Here is a 15,489-nt window from a genome sequence, read left to right as displayed (position 1 = left end):
GTGCCATTAATGATCCCTCGACCGCGGCGGCCGCGGCGGCCGGCTCGAGCTCGAGGGTCGCACGTGCCACGTGCTGAGGAGCCACCGCGGCCGGCCGGGACGCCCCGTCGCGTTCGACGGGCCGAGACAATTCCGACGCTCGTCTCCCCCGTCGTCGGCGGTGGCGAGGCGCGGCGCGGCGCGCCACCTTCCCTCCTAATCTGTTGCTGGCCCTGCGTCGCAGGCAGTGTCATATCTCGCCCTAATGCGTGCCGTACTTCACGCTAACGACAGCGCGCAACATCGGAATCGACAGGTCGGCTCCATATCTGCCGGCAACGGCGGCACGCCGCGATGGACGGCGCGTCATAACTGTCGAAATGTAATGTCGTCCAATGACTTCATTTGGCTGTTTGTTCGAGACGCCGCGTCGTTTTGGTCGCAAATTGCCGCAGGTTGCCGTTGGGCGACGAGCTCGGCGCGGCGCCGTCAGACCATTGTGGTGTTCTCGGCAGTTAGAGAACTGATAAAAAAACAGAGCCGCGCGCTCTCAGGGGGTGGGTTGGCTTGCCGGGCACGCAAGGAGAGGCTCGAGTCAATTCTGATTAGGCGGGTTGTACCGGACTTTTACCGAAGTGCGCATCTCGCCACAATCGGGGGCACGGCGTTCGATGTCCGGGAGTTTTTCTGACGGGGTCGGGTCCGGCAGTCTGACGGCTGGCCAGCAGATCGCCTGATTTACTGATGCGGTGGCCGAAGAGCCGAGCGGCCGCGCGGACACGACCCCAGTTTTACGGCTCTCTTATCTAATTCCGTTTGATCATATGACGCTCTCTGGTGCCCCGCTGTCCCTCCAATGGCTTGTTTCTCTTACAAATTCAACTGAAATGCGGGAAAGTAAATATCCCGAACCTTACTAAAAATTCCCCTAATCCAGAAAGTCAACAAAATCAGTGTAAAGTGATAAAAACGCTACAAAACCGGTGATAAAATATTGCCGGGGTGGTAAAAGGTCCGGTTTGCGGGTGTCGAGGGAAGCCGGAATGGTGGCTAACAGAAGGGAACGTGCTCAGAAATCAGCACAACCTGTCCGAATCAGTTTATGTTTCTTCCTACTCAGAACCGGGTCTTCGGTGCTTAGTAGCGCTGAACGAGAGCGAGGCAGAGATGGTGCGGCCAGCTGGCAACACATTGGAGCTTGGGTACCGGACATGGCATGAACATGTTGGAAGGAAATTATTGACAATCACTGATCTGTGATAGCAGAAAGAATATTCAAAGCATACATAGGGGATAAGGTTGCTTTGTAAGTCTGCCAATTGATGTTGGGTTATTGTAGCCGAAATATACTGCGTGCAATTTGTCAGAATTATGAGATTAGATGCCAGCTCACAACGCAATATCAGTGCGTTTGCAGAGCCCATAAACACCACTCATCCTCCACAAATTGTGTTTCAGTTGCTGCACCTTGCAGCGCCCTCCCCTTCTCGCCATGGCACCTGTTCTCTCCCCGCACCCAGCCTCGTTCCTGGTCCAGTTCCGTGTACTACCCGGCCCGCTGTGGCCGTTCCCACGCCTGGACCTCCGGGCGGCCCGCAAACTCCGCGCACCGATGGCCCCAATTAAACCCACGCGCTGCGACCAGGTCGGTGGGCGTCCGTGGCCACCTGACGCTAACCGCGCAATAAACCAGTCGTGCCATGTTGCTCATCTGGTGGGCCCTGCGTTTTTCCCAGTGTTTCCCTTGGTCAGGGTTGAGTAGCAGCTAGCACAGTCGCGCCCCTCGACCGGGCCGAGGCAATGTAGGCGGGAAGGCGGCGGCGGCTGTGGCGAAACCAACCGGTCCCCTCACCTCGCCCCGGCGGCGCGCTCCAAAATTTAATGAAAACAAAGAAATTACTGAATTAAAGAAGTTACCAGTGCCAGATGAAGAATCGGCGAGAGAATTAACTTGACGAGGCGGAAGAAGAAAAAGAGAGATTTGGGACAGGGTGGCGTGCGTTTGCATATGAAAGACGGCGTCGGAACGTAAGCGGCGGCACTAAGACCGTGATGAATGGTCGTATGTGGCGCGGTCGTGTCGTGAGTGGCGCGGCTGTGTCATATGTGGCGCAGTCGGGTGGCGGGTGTCGCGGCCCCGGGGCATCTGCCGTGGCTCTGAGCTGAACCAGTGCCAGGGACGGCAAATGGCCCGCTGCCGGCGGGGCTGGCCAGCTAAAGACGGGGCTGGCTGGGGTCAGAGCGGATTGAACCGGCTTCTGCTGGAGGGATATGACTGATGGCCAAATGACCGGCAAGGGAGGATGCCATGTGAGATCTATGAAATATGTACTTAATAAACGGGCGGCACACTGGTTAAATGCTGAATTGCTGATTTGTAAGGGAATAAAGTAGGCATCTGATATTTTATGCAGACAACACCACGTTTTAGTCTTGCTCAATGCATCAATTAACAATAATGTGATCATGTACCTATTAGCCAATCAAAATAGTTCCTTCTTCTCTTTGAATGGTATGAATAGTAAGCTTACTCTCATACATTGCAAATATGATTTCAGAGTTCAAAAGAAACCAACTATTCAAGAAGGTTCCGGCGTTGTGCCATCATCGGCTCTGATGACTGCATCGAGTGCTGATGCTGACACAATGGGAAGGCTTCTATTTTTTGTTTCGTAAGAACTCGGGATTTATTCTTAGAAAGTATGAGAGTGATGTTGCTAATCTTACCATCCTTAGCAGTTAGCGGTGTCTCTCAAAACAGCGTTAAAACACATTCAAAAATGTATCCCCCTCTACACACTTACATCCTGAGTTTGGGTCATTTATTTTACAATAAGAGAATAAAATAATATGGTACGTAAGTCGAAAAACTCCTTATTTCTCTTCAAAAACACATTTTTGACCTCCATATCACTGCTGCCGCCGACCGCAGTCCCCAGACCCCCTCCTAGATCTCTACACACCATAATTGTCCGGTAACTGTGTCCACAGCACGTCTGGTCACACCAGCTCGGCCTGGGGGGATGACAAGTGAGCGGGCAATTGTCCACTAATGGGCCACTAACGGGGACCATCAGTCTCCGCCGGCTGGGCACCTCCGATAGCGGAGGGTCGCCGCGGAGCAGCTCACTCCTGCAGTAAGACGGTGCTGGAGGATCATAGCGGATCTGGTGGGAGAGAGAGAGAGAGAAAGAGAGAGAGAGAGAGAGAGAGAGAGAGAGAGAGAGAGAGAGAGAGAGAGAGAGAGAGAGAGAGAGAGAGAGAGAGAGAGAGACCTAGGATTGTAAGAAAATTGGGTAAAAAACGTAGGTAATATCCAAGCTCTTCGATTCGTATGATATTTTATTTTTATACATATTCAACAGACTTATGCAACGTGTTTTTGCTTACCTTTATATTTTTTAGTCACTGAGCCCTTCTGTTTACCCATTGCCGTTCAACATTTTTAGAAATGAGACTGTCAGTGTATCGTGGTTCGCTGAAGGGTTATTTGGGCGCACAGTGGGAGGCACCTGTTTTCAGCGGGTCAGCTAGATCAAAGGGCAGGGGAGGATGACACTATAATGGCGAATTGATGATCCGTGAACCCTCTGTTACGCTACTGAAATGTTATAAAAATGCTTACCTTCGGCTCGAGAAGTATTCACTGAGTCGTTGACTTATGGGCAGCAATATAAAAAAGTTTCTGTTCAGTGCTTTAGTAGGCTACTCTAGAAGTCACACGATACACGTACTCGTACGTACTCATGCGAGTACGGAGTACGTGTACACGTACTCGCAGTCACACGTATTCGCATGTTTTAATGTGCAAAAATTATCTATAATACACCTTTTTAGCCGCGATTTAAAACAGTTGAACTCCATTTTAAAAAAGCTAATCTGTGATTTAAAACTGTTGAACGGGGTTTTAAAACACATGACTTCCGTTTTAAAAGAATTGAATACGATTTTAAAACAACTGACGACGTTTTTAAAACATTTGAATTTATTAAAAAAAAAAAACTGAACTGCACCTTAAAAAGCATGATAGGGCCAGTAATACTCCAGCTACACTAATAATGATAATAGCTATATGCTCCCCCGTTTTGCGTCGTCTGCTAGAATTGAATGAAGCGCTGCTTCTTCAAACCGGAAGAGTTCGAGTAAATACAAAATGTAAAATGTTGTTCTCGTGAGGGTCACTTGTCACTGGGCTCAACATTCGAGCGACTGTACATATACATAGATTCTACATAGTAGGTATTGCATTCACTTTATAAAAGGCATATTATATTCGCATTTACTTCAAGGAAAGTATCTACTTTAGACAATGTCATCACCCAGTGTCGGTGACTTGATAGTCACCGATGATGAAAAAACTGTCACTGCTGTAAGAGAAGAAATAGCTCAGGCGGCTGCATAAGCTATGCTGGGTGTATAAGCTATGCTGTGTACCGGCTGCATGTAGAATGCCCGAAGATATGCAAAGATAGATGCGTCACAAAAGCATGACGATTTTCTATGCAAAGTTACATGTGTACATAGCTTCGAATAATTTCGATGTTAGCTAACGACTGTTAAGCAGTGAAACCACTGACAATGTTATTACGGAGCGAGCGAAGCGAGCGGAGTCTTTCCGTAGATTAACGGAAATTTCTGAGTATGAGCGGCCGGCCGGCCGGCCGGCCGGCCGTGCGGACGCTTTTGCGAGGCTTATATCTCAGCAACCACTTGACCGATTTACACGCGGTAATTTTTGTAGGGTAGCTTCATTCCTTCTACCAAGTATTGGACTATTCCCGATGCATGTGGGTGACCCCTTATGCACGTGCCACGTGCAAAACGAAGAGGTGTCAGTTTTGTAATTGTTGCAATATCTTGGTAACTACTTGGCCGATTGCGCTGAAACTTGGCATGTAGGTAGGCACCCACTAGGCACTGCATATCCATGTGCCAGAGTTGGGGTGCTGCTGCACGTGCGCACGTGCAGGGGTCGTTTCCAGATCTCGAGAACGGCTGGACCGATGGCGCTCAAATTTGGTACACGGTTAGGGACCAGTTAGTAGGGTGCCGTGCACAAGTCAGTTGGGACCAATTTAGCACGTGCGCACGTGCAGGGTGCCGCTCCCAGATCTCAAGAACGGCTGGGCCGATTGTGCTCAAATTTGGCACATCGCTAGAAACCGGTCAGTAGGGTGCCGTGCACAAGTCAGTTGGAGGTACCCCCTCGAAATTTCGCACGTGCAAGACTCACCCCCTCGCTCGCTCCGTTAGTCGCCCCAAAAGGCGCTATACTGGTCTAAATAGCCTTGCAATAAATGCAGTGGGATTTTTTATCTTTAAAAACATTGCAAAAAGCAATAATCAGAACACATCGTCAAACAAAAATTACTTACACTTTCAACAGAAAAGGCAAGGTATTAGATAAGGTTGCATGACAACAAAATGCATTAATAATGAATGAGATAATGCTATATTTAGTACACTTTAAAATGCAGTTCAGTTCTTTTAAAAATAAATTCAACCGTTTTAAAATCGTCGTCAGTTGTTTTAAAATCGTATTCAATTCTTTTAAAACGGAAGTCATGTGTTTTAAACCCAAGTTCAACAGTTTTAAATCACAGATCAGCTTTTTTAAAATGGGGTTCAACTGTTTTAAATCGCGGCTAAAAAGGTGTAGTCTTGATAGCGGACACCGAAAAGGTCATCGCCCCTACCCTTTAAGCCCGTGCCCGTCACCGTCTTCAAAGAAGTCGAGCGCCTTTCGTCGTCGCCGTCCGATCTGTTTTATCATTGTTTGTCATATCGCCGGTGTAATCATGCTAGCATAACACGGGCCCGTCCCAGCCGACGGCCCATCAATTTATCCCGGCGACCGGGCCGACAGCAGAAGGAAGCGACGACGAAGAGCGACGCACGCGCGACGATATTATCTAAATTCTAACCTGCCGCTCCAGCAGAAATAATAGATTTGCGATCTATTAGCATACCCACCCCGACTTGTCGATTGGCCTCCCCTGTTTCCAATAATCTGGCCGGGCGGAGAATTTTAATTAGAGTCAACAAATAGGCCTGGCCATGCATATTACGCCGGATGCCTGGGTGAGAGCGCCACGGCAGAGACTTATTATTCCTCCGAATATCGCCTTCGGCTCCACTCTTATACTCTGCGGCATTAATTAAACGAAATGAATGCGTAGGATTTTTAAAACGCCGCCGGATATTTTTACTGTTGGACGCACGACAGAATCCATCGACTGTTTCAGAAAGCAAACCGCCATCAGAAAAAGGGCGACCCGGCCGGGCGGTGCCGGCGGCGTCGGCCATTCTCTACACTATGAATAGCCTGTATTCTAACTCGCCACTGCATGTTTTTCCTGTTGGCTGAGCTAAAACATCCAGCGACTTGGTCTAAAAGCGGGCGGCATTGAGATCGACTGCGCGCTACCGGCTGCGAGATACATATGGCTCGATGGAGCTCTTCGCCGATGAACTCTTTGAGTAGAGGTGGCAAAACTGGAAAATTTTGGGAACCGGACCCGGACCCGGTCTGACTGGCACATTTCCGGAACCGGTCAGACCCGGTCTAAGTCAGCGTTGGAACCAGATGGACCCGTTCCCCAAATCCATTACAAATACTGTGTACAGTTGTAGGTATAGCAAGAAGAAATTATTTTCTTTCCAATTGGGCATACTTGTGATGCAAAGTAAAAAACTCATGCCATGATCATTTTACTTCGCTTCACAGTTTGTATTTTAGAACCAGATTCAGGTCATATTTAAGAATATAAGAAGTAAAAAGACCAATGAATTTCATGCTTACCTAAGCCCCTTTTACTGCAGCTGCTAGAAATGATGTGAACTGGGGATCCATGGAGCAGTGCCTTCACTAGTCAGAACCTAACATCAACATTGAACAAGATACACATACTGATACGTACCTTTTCTAATATTCTTGGCAAAAGATATTCGTCTTTAGGATTAAATATTTAAATACATAAGTCCTTACAACTATCCAGCGTCCCAACCAGAAAATATTCAAAATCAAAATAAGAAACATCAAAACTTTGTGAGGTCCGCCAGAAATGTCGACACCGATTGCAATGCAAGGACAAAACAGGCGTTAAATCACTGCAAAATTCTGTTGGGGTTAAAGTACTGCAAAGTCGTAATAGCTTTAAACTTTAAAGAACTGCAAGGTTGCGATCATGATCATATCACGATCATAGTCAATTCATTAACGTAGAAAGCAAACTACATTTTGTTGTTAGTACCTAGATATAGAATTAATATCAAGGGTTCTGGATTTTGGTCTTGGTGTCTTTGACCTGGGATCCATGAGCAGTGTAACTGCATATAACAATTTACAAACGTATCACAATGCTGAACTAGTAGGAAAATCCGTTCCTGATGCACATCTACTCGTTAATGTATTTCGGGTCTTTGTATCAGATGTCATTAGGCGTTTAGTATGTGCTAGAGTAGAGGCTTTGTCCTCTTCCCGAACGTGTTCCAAAATTGTAGCCTTTATGCAGTAGATTAGCGTGCGTAAGGCTTAGCATATATGACGCTCAAACGCGCCATTTTCATATCAACACGGAATCATTGGCCTTGGAGAAGGGCATTGGTATTGACTCAGTTATTTGCCAGCTGCTGCCGTATGATGGCGCTAGTAGAGCGCTATATGTATAATACGCTCTGCTAGCGCCATCATGCGGCGCCAGCCGGCTAAAAATCTGGTCAATACCACTTGCACTGTTTCTGGAGAATGCGTTGGATTCATTTTGAGCTTTTGGATTTATCCAAGGGCATGTTGGTTTTATGAGTTGTCTTCTGGCCGTGATAGAAATATTTCAAAGCTGTTTGAGTTATGAAATGCTTTTGAATATCAAACATGAACTCCGATTTCTGGTGGGCATAGTGACTTGGGTGTGTCAATGCCATTGAAAAGGCAGGTAAGAATGCCACTGGTCAGCCTTGCTTCAATTGGATTTGTGTCCATTTATAAATGGATTTCAATCATACCTACTTACCTACATATGTCATTGGTATTTGATTTCTACAGCTCAAAATATTGTTAGGTGTGGTACAGCAAACTGAATGGGAGTGATGTGTACAAACATTTGGTGAAATATTTTCTGGATTGCCAGCACTTAGAACTTGTTTATTTTGTTGTAGGTGACAAGATAAGAAATTGAAGCAAGACTGACCAGTATGCTACAGAATAAGTAGCCCAATCTGCAGGAATATTAAAATTCAAAACTGGAATTGGGACTTATGGACTGGAAACTGCATCAACTATGTTTTCCAAAGCATAAAAGATATTAACATTTACCATAAAGCACAGGGGAATGATAGGACCCGGTTGGACCCGGCCAAATATTTTTGGGGACCCGGTCCCCGGGTCCACATTTTGCCACCTCTATCTTTGAGACCGACAAAGTGAGAAGTCCACACGGACCTCAGACTTCACATCTTCTCCGTCCACAAAGCGCGGACCAGATGCGGTTAGCGTTAGCCACGGTCCGGTGCACCCTTTCTGGACTCACAACCGGCGAGCACGAACGACACAAAATCGCCAGTCGGCATCAACTGCCTTTCAGTCGGTCCGCCGCGCCGTTTTGGCCGCTTCCGGTCCGGCTGCGGCGAGAGTGGTGCTGTTGCGCTCATTTGCGGCGCGCCTGACGGCGACACATTCGGCGCTGTTGTGACGATTGGGGCTGAGTGCGCGGGCGGGACTGGGGCGACTGCTGAGCGGAGGGGTCGTGTTGGAGTCAGACGTCTCCTGCTGGTTTGGAGAGGGGATGTATGTAAGGGCTAAGAGGCAGCCGATGTCGACTGCTGGCATGAACTGACATAGGAAGCTTCTAAAGCGCAGCTTTTTCTAGCTTCGTCTGTTTGTTACCACTCTTTTTCACTTTACGGATAGATTTCAAGTCATGGCAAATTCGAGGTCAACATGGTAGGCAGCGCCCAACAAATTGTTGATTTCCTTTCAAGTAAAAAGAAAAAGGCTGCGTTGTGTGTAAACAAAATGTCTATAAAGGCATTTGCATTTAGCATGGCAGCGTGATTCTAGAATTGGTCGCAGTTATTAGTTTGGACTCCGGTCCTGGAGCAGTCTGGGGATTTCCAAGGCGCGGCCGGGCAGCCGTTCGCCCTCCACCGCGGTCTGCGCACCATCCATCACAGCCGGCCGATGGCCGCGATCCCTCTCTCATCCATCATTCACCAGAGATGCCGCGCGGCTCGCGCCGACAACTTGTTGACGATAGCACCATTTCGGCTAGTGGACACCGATGGGATGTGTCGCCCCTCGCCCCCCCCCCGACTGGTCAGCGACAGAGGGGAGACGGTCGGAGCGGTGTTGGAAATTTGTCGCCTCTGGGACGCGGTGGTCGGAGGGTGCCGAATGGTAAAAACCGGTGGCGAAACGGCGAGCGGAGGATGGATTCAAAATGGATTTAGAATGTGTCACGATCATTGTAGAAATTGAACAGAAAAGCAATGATAGCACCGCGACTTGTGTAAAACGTTTTAAATACATAAATCGGCTAGAAATTCTTCCTTCGCAATGTGGCGCTTAGCGCTAAATGTATTACATCGGAAAAGTCAAACATGCTTGCGCCTGGGTAGAACTCATCGGCCAGACGGTACTTGCAAATGTGGACGATAATATATTCATCCATTAAATTATAGAATATCCTGCATTTTATATTAAGAGAGAGAGAGAGAGAGGAGAGAGGGAGAGGGAGAGAGAGAGGGGGAAGAGAGAGAGAGAGAGAGAGAGAGAGAGAAAGAGAGAGAGAGAGAGAGAGAGAGAGAGAGAGAGAGAGAGAGAGAGAGAGAGAGAGAGAGGGAGAGAGGTTTATGAATAAAGTCCACGATAGCCTTCCAAAACAAGCAGCTCATATTAAAGTCTATAATAGAAATACAAGCACTCTTTGCTTCAGAAATCAGTAAGGCAATAGTTACGCTCTAAAATTGTTTTTTTGCGATTCAGCTGTATGATTTGTTGGATAGAGAGGATTTTTTCATGGCTCCGAGTGGAAAATAAGTATTTTTTTCCAAGCGGGTTGCTGACAAACCGAGCGACGAGGGAGCGAGGTTTTTCTGTAACAAGGGAGGAAAAGATACCCGATCTTCCACAAGTGTGCCATGAATAATCCTATATCTTTCCATGCAGGGGTTTATTCTTGATTAATTTAAATGTTATTTTCAAATGAATTCATCTATGAGAAACAGATTTACAGTAGTTTGTTTTTGATTCATAAGTTTCATACGCAAACAACCATGAAAAAAGGCTCGGTTATTGCCGCATCATCGCTTGAACGCTTGAAATTTGGCTGTGAATAACACTTGAATAACACGGAATACGCGCACAGTAAAGTAGTTTCCTGGGCCTACTGCCACTATGAAACACACTCTTGAATTAAGTTAATTGCAAATACAAAACTAGTGGAGTTTGATAGGGTGGACGTTATGTTTATCTGTTGTATTAAATATTGATTGCATTTTATTATGTCATCGCACATTTTACTGCCATCACGTGGAGATGTTTATGACAAATTGTGAAAAATTGGCGTATTACCTTATCCATGTTATTTTCTCATTCTAAAAGCTCAAATGCGCTGCCTCATATTTTGATAGCTTATCTTAGGGCTTTTTATTTGAAATTTATCAATAGCTGGTATTATTAGGTACAACTGCCACAAGTCAATCAGCAGTTGCTATGGTTTGCTATATTTCCAAAGCATCAGTTACCTATCTGCATCGTGAAACGTTTGAGCATCAATGGGAAGGAAAAGATCCCGATCAGCCCAACTCTTCTGTCATTCCCTCCCGTCAAACACGGCTCTGTACCGGTACATGCCATTGCGGAATGCAACTGTCGTCGCCGCTAATGGGTAGAATGACTACCTCTCAGCTATGACACGGATGAAGCTATGACATCTAATCCATGGCCAATGGATTATCTCCTCCAAGCCTCAGTCACACCGCCGCCCGCCCAGGCCGTTCCCGCCGCCCCCTCATGTGGTCCCACCACGCGCCCGCGTCGCCGCCGGCACCAGCTGCCAAAGGGGAGACGACAGACAGAGAGAACGCGCAAATGAGACAATCTGAGATTCTTCAGACGAGAAACGACGAAAACTCGCGTGGCAGCAAACACGCAGCCACTTTTACTAATTAAGAGTGGCAATCAGAGGCTGGGCGAGCAAAAATCCGTGTCGGGAGGAGCGGCCGGAGGAATTAGCGCGCGCGCCGCCGTGATTTCCGACTGCCAGCCGTGGCGCCCGTTTAAACCACCGCCTGTACAGAAGGACGGAGCGCTCATCCATCATCTCTGAACCGGAAACAGACGCCGTCAGAGATACTCAGAGCACATGTCGTTCTGACGCACTTTGACAAAAGTGACTTAACCGCAGCAGGAAAATAAGACATGGATTCGACTAAATCATGATGTTCATCAGTGTTCTGTATTGAATTGGCTAGTTGTACATATTGGAAGGCGTGATTTTTTCCTTATCATCAATACAATCCTTAAGTGTGATATCACAGCCCAATCAAAACAGAATCCATAAGCTGACTGAGAATTTAGCTTACATATGAGCATCAAACAGGAATCCAATTCTGATGAAGGTAAAGATCATGAAACTGTGAATTTAGAATCGCTAAGCGGCTTACGAGCAATATGACAATAAAAAATAAAAAAATAAAGGGCGCCTGTAAACATTTTAGCCATCTGCAATTGGCATACAACCGAACATAGGACCATCCGAACACTACAATGTGTTTAAAAAACGAACATGTGCATAAACATGTGCATGTGCTTAAACATGTGCTTAAAAACGAGTGTAAGGTCAACACGGAAAGGTGCGCCTACAAATGTTCAAAAAGGAATGTGCGCTTGTACCGCGCTAGACGCTTCCTGTGCAACATGAAAATGGTTGTTTCAGGAAGGGCTAGGCAAAATATGTTATGTTACTTTGGCTAGACTTGCGCTGCTTTATAAATGTAAAGGCTAATATTTCAAACAAACATTCTTCACATACGTATGATTGAGGTAATTTCTGTAATTAACAAAGAATACAGCTATAGGAAATCATTGTTAAAGATTAAAAAGAAAGACGCAACATAACGCTTTTATGCTTCTTGTTATTAGCTGTTTTCTGTTAATTGTCCGATCTGCGAATATCTTTCATCCAACGCACATAAGTCCCAAATGCTAAACGGTAAGCGGCGTCTAAAATAGATGCTCTGTGAGAAGCCGTTACTTTAAAACGTCGTTTCTTGGCTCACAGGATTAGGTGTTGATGCCATTCTGGTAACCAATTCTAGTAATAGCCAAAGCGTTTTGAAAAAGGTTACTATTTAGTTAAAAATGCTATCCATTCTTGTAGAGTGAGCAGCAGATGAAACTTTTAAACCGCATCATGTAAAGCTTTTAGGGAAGGATTTTTGAATTCGAAAACGGCAGATGACTTTCACTAAACCACTGGAATACTGAAGACAGGATGCTTTAACTTTTTGAAATATTTGAAAGTAAATATTTATATTTTTTAGTCACAAACCGCGAATCATGCAGTCAAGCTCTGTTCGATTCAAGTGTTCTGACAAAACAGCAAGTATGAAGATGGTTTCTTGGGTGGATGGAGATCATTGGAGATCATTGGACAAAGATCATTGGATAAACTCAGTCCCCTACTAAGCAAAAGCCAGCAAAAGCTGGCTGCCTATCACAGTATCATATTTCACCCGGATTAACCGACTGGATTCGCATACAGTTTCAGCTCATCGGCTCACATCCTGCGAAGCACCTCACCAAGCTCACATCACCAGGCCAAGCCAGTTCAAAAGAGCTAGCTACTGAGTCCACGATACAATTTCGAAGGGATATAAGTTGACCTCAAAAGGCTGTAAGATAGGGGCCCCAAATAATCCACTCCCTCTGGCCGAACTCACCAGCGCCTCTGTAGTCGCGCACCGCCGCTCTCTGCTACAGACTCGGAGATGTGGAGGCTGCGCTCCCCACTACTACCCTCGGCTGACACCACAGTGCGAGTGACCAGCCGAAGCATTGTCGCGCCCCGGACGGACCGCCCCCGGGGTCAGCACGGTCCCCCGGGCGGGGCCGTCTCAAGTCGCTGCGGCCGGCGCCGGGCCCCGAGGGTCAGATGTCAACCCGCCCGGGGCGAAACAGGGCACAGGTGTGCTGGTCGCTGACGGGGATGAATTGCTAGTGAGATGATGTGGGGATAATCAAAAGCGCAGAGATAAGAGATGGGTATGCCTGGCCGCAGTCAGTCGAAGGACTGTAATATGGGATTCCCGAGAGAATATCAAAGAGCTGAGTCCGTGGTTATATATCACTACCACGATTGATAGTTAGGAAGTCGCAGATAGGACTGACGCACGATGCAAGCGATGAGCTCAGACCGTTCACGACCACCGCTGTCCCCGGACAGCCACAACAGCCACGCGAAGACACCACTTGTCGACTACTGGCAGCGACTCCCCTCAAAATCACAGTGGAACTTCTCTAATCCGAGTTTGCTGAAGTCCATAGGAAACGGGTCGTAGTCAATAATGGCGTCCAAAGTTTCAAAATTTTGGCCTGAGTTAAATGAACAAAGTTGGCAACAAACTTCCTCCGTCAACTTTGGGCACGGGCGCAACTTCGGACAGAAAAGTTTGGTCGATAAAATTTTTCTATTGCTCCAACTTTTCATTGCGAAACTTTGTTATAGAACTAGTTAAAAAGCGGGGCGGGCCCGGAGCGTACTTACCGCTGGTGACACGGAGCTGTGGGACGACTCTGCCGCGCCGCGCCGGAGCCCACGGTGCAGCACCGGTGGCAATGTTTCCCGCTCTCCGGCCCAAGTGATATTGATTCCAACTGGGCCACGCGCTCGGCGTGCGCGCAAAAATCCCAGTCAGCGCGCTAATTGGCGGAGGGCCTGGCGGCCGACGAGGCTCCGCCCCCACCTGGCGCGGCGGGACCCGCCCCCGCCCGCCGGCGGCCGGTCCGCCCCCGCCCGCGCCGGCCGCCGCCGCCCGACCGTGCGGCACCGCGCCCTTACCCCTGTCCAGCGGCACCCGCCTGCCCTCCGTGCACCGAGTCCCTCTAACTGAGCAGCACACACCTCCGACCCCAGTCGTCGACCAGAGGACAACTTTTAATAGTTCTGTAAAATTTATTCCCCAAGTTGCATGCAGCTTCTTCTTAGTTCCACTACTCGAGCAACTAACTTTTCACCACGGGCGAAGTATAACTATTACCTTCACTGCGGAATAGGACCCAGTTCAGCGACAAAGTTTTCAAAATTAGGGTATAGTGTGGCAGCAGGCGTGGACAATGTGACGTTGCTGAATGGTCTATAGTTTGAATGATTGTTGATTGTTGTACGTCAGTGCATCGTCATCCACAAAAATGAGAGTATACACAAAGCACCATAAGGGTGGCACGGGAAGGACAATGAATATGCAGTGAAGAAATGGAAAAAGGAGAACCAGTTTCTGTAGAAGCCGATTAATGCCTTTGCTCAGTGGTAAAAATGCTAGTCATTAAATTAATCCAAAGGAGAAATGTTTGCAGTTACACCAAAATTCATCATCTATCTCAATGCAATGTTTTAGCTCCTTAGCACACCTCATCACCTCTTGTAACAGTTGCTGAGTCTGAGGCACCGAAACTGTAATATCGATGACCTTTTTCAAGTCACCAGTCAGGTACGCATCCTTGATGTTTGATTTTCCAAACAGAGTCATGTCTCACAACCCACTTTTTCCTGGACAAAATCAAGGAAGTGGTGAAAATATGTCGCCTTGATAATAAGCCAAAAACAGTGAATGTAAATCGTTCTCCGGTGGTCAAGCTGCACTTGAATATCATGTTTCTATTTCGTTTTAGTGCAGTCAGCCCCGTGTATTTTCCGTCACCCAAACGGTGTGCGCCATGCGCCACAAATGCGGGGTTGTCTCAAGCAGTGGGTGCGGGTACTTTTTTTCTTCCTCAGTAATTTGTGCATTACATTACTGTTTAAATGCTTCGTTTTTCGAAAAAAAACTTAGGGGGGGTGCATCAACCCCCCCTCGCCGGGCGAGGGTTAAGAGCAAAATCGTTTAGATGCATATATTGCAGAACATTATAGGCACTAGGATAACGAACAAATCTGATTGTCGACATCACGACGCATTTTTTGGTTGAAGATACCCGTGTTGGCGCATGCAGTTTTCAACTTCGGGAAATCACACTTGCCGAGCTTGAGCGGACGATTTTCAGCATGCGTAGCTCGGGTGCTTGCGGTACCGACAGTGTCTGCGTTCGCATGCTGAAAGCCGGATTCCGAGCTATTGGTGGTGTCATCCTGCATATGATCAATACCTGCTTAATTCAATCCGATATCCCCGATTCATGGAAACATTCCATAGTTCACCCTCTGTTCAAATCCGGCAATCCTTCAGACCCCGCAAACTTCCGGCCCATTTCCCTGGTTCCTGTAATCATGAAAGTGGTTGAGCGCATTGTCC

The 15,489-nt window shown here is 47.3% G+C and overlaps 1 long non-coding RNA gene across 1 annotated transcript in view; it reads right to left on the bottom strand.

The window, feature by feature from the left end:
- Positions 1 to 13,826, bottom strand: part of LOC122367612 — a 29,884-nt gene extending 16,058 nt beyond the window's left edge. Inside the window, exon 1 of the long non-coding RNA XR_006254087.1 lies at positions 13,746 to 13,826. This is a non-coding gene — a long non-coding RNA (uncharacterized LOC122367612). The remainder of the gene's footprint in view (positions 1 to 13,745) is intronic.
- Positions 13,827 to 15,489: the final 1,663 nt, after the last annotated feature.

The sequence above is a fragment of the Amphibalanus amphitrite genome, unplaced genomic scaffold (genome assembly GCF_019059575.1).
Source record: "Amphibalanus amphitrite isolate SeventyFive unplaced genomic scaffold, NRLGWU_Aamphi_draft 000881F_arrow, whole genome shotgun sequence".
Taxonomy (NCBI): domain Eukaryota; kingdom Metazoa; phylum Arthropoda; class Thecostraca; order Balanomorpha; family Balanidae; genus Amphibalanus; species Amphibalanus amphitrite.
This window is presented reverse-complemented; position numbering and strand designations above follow the sequence as displayed.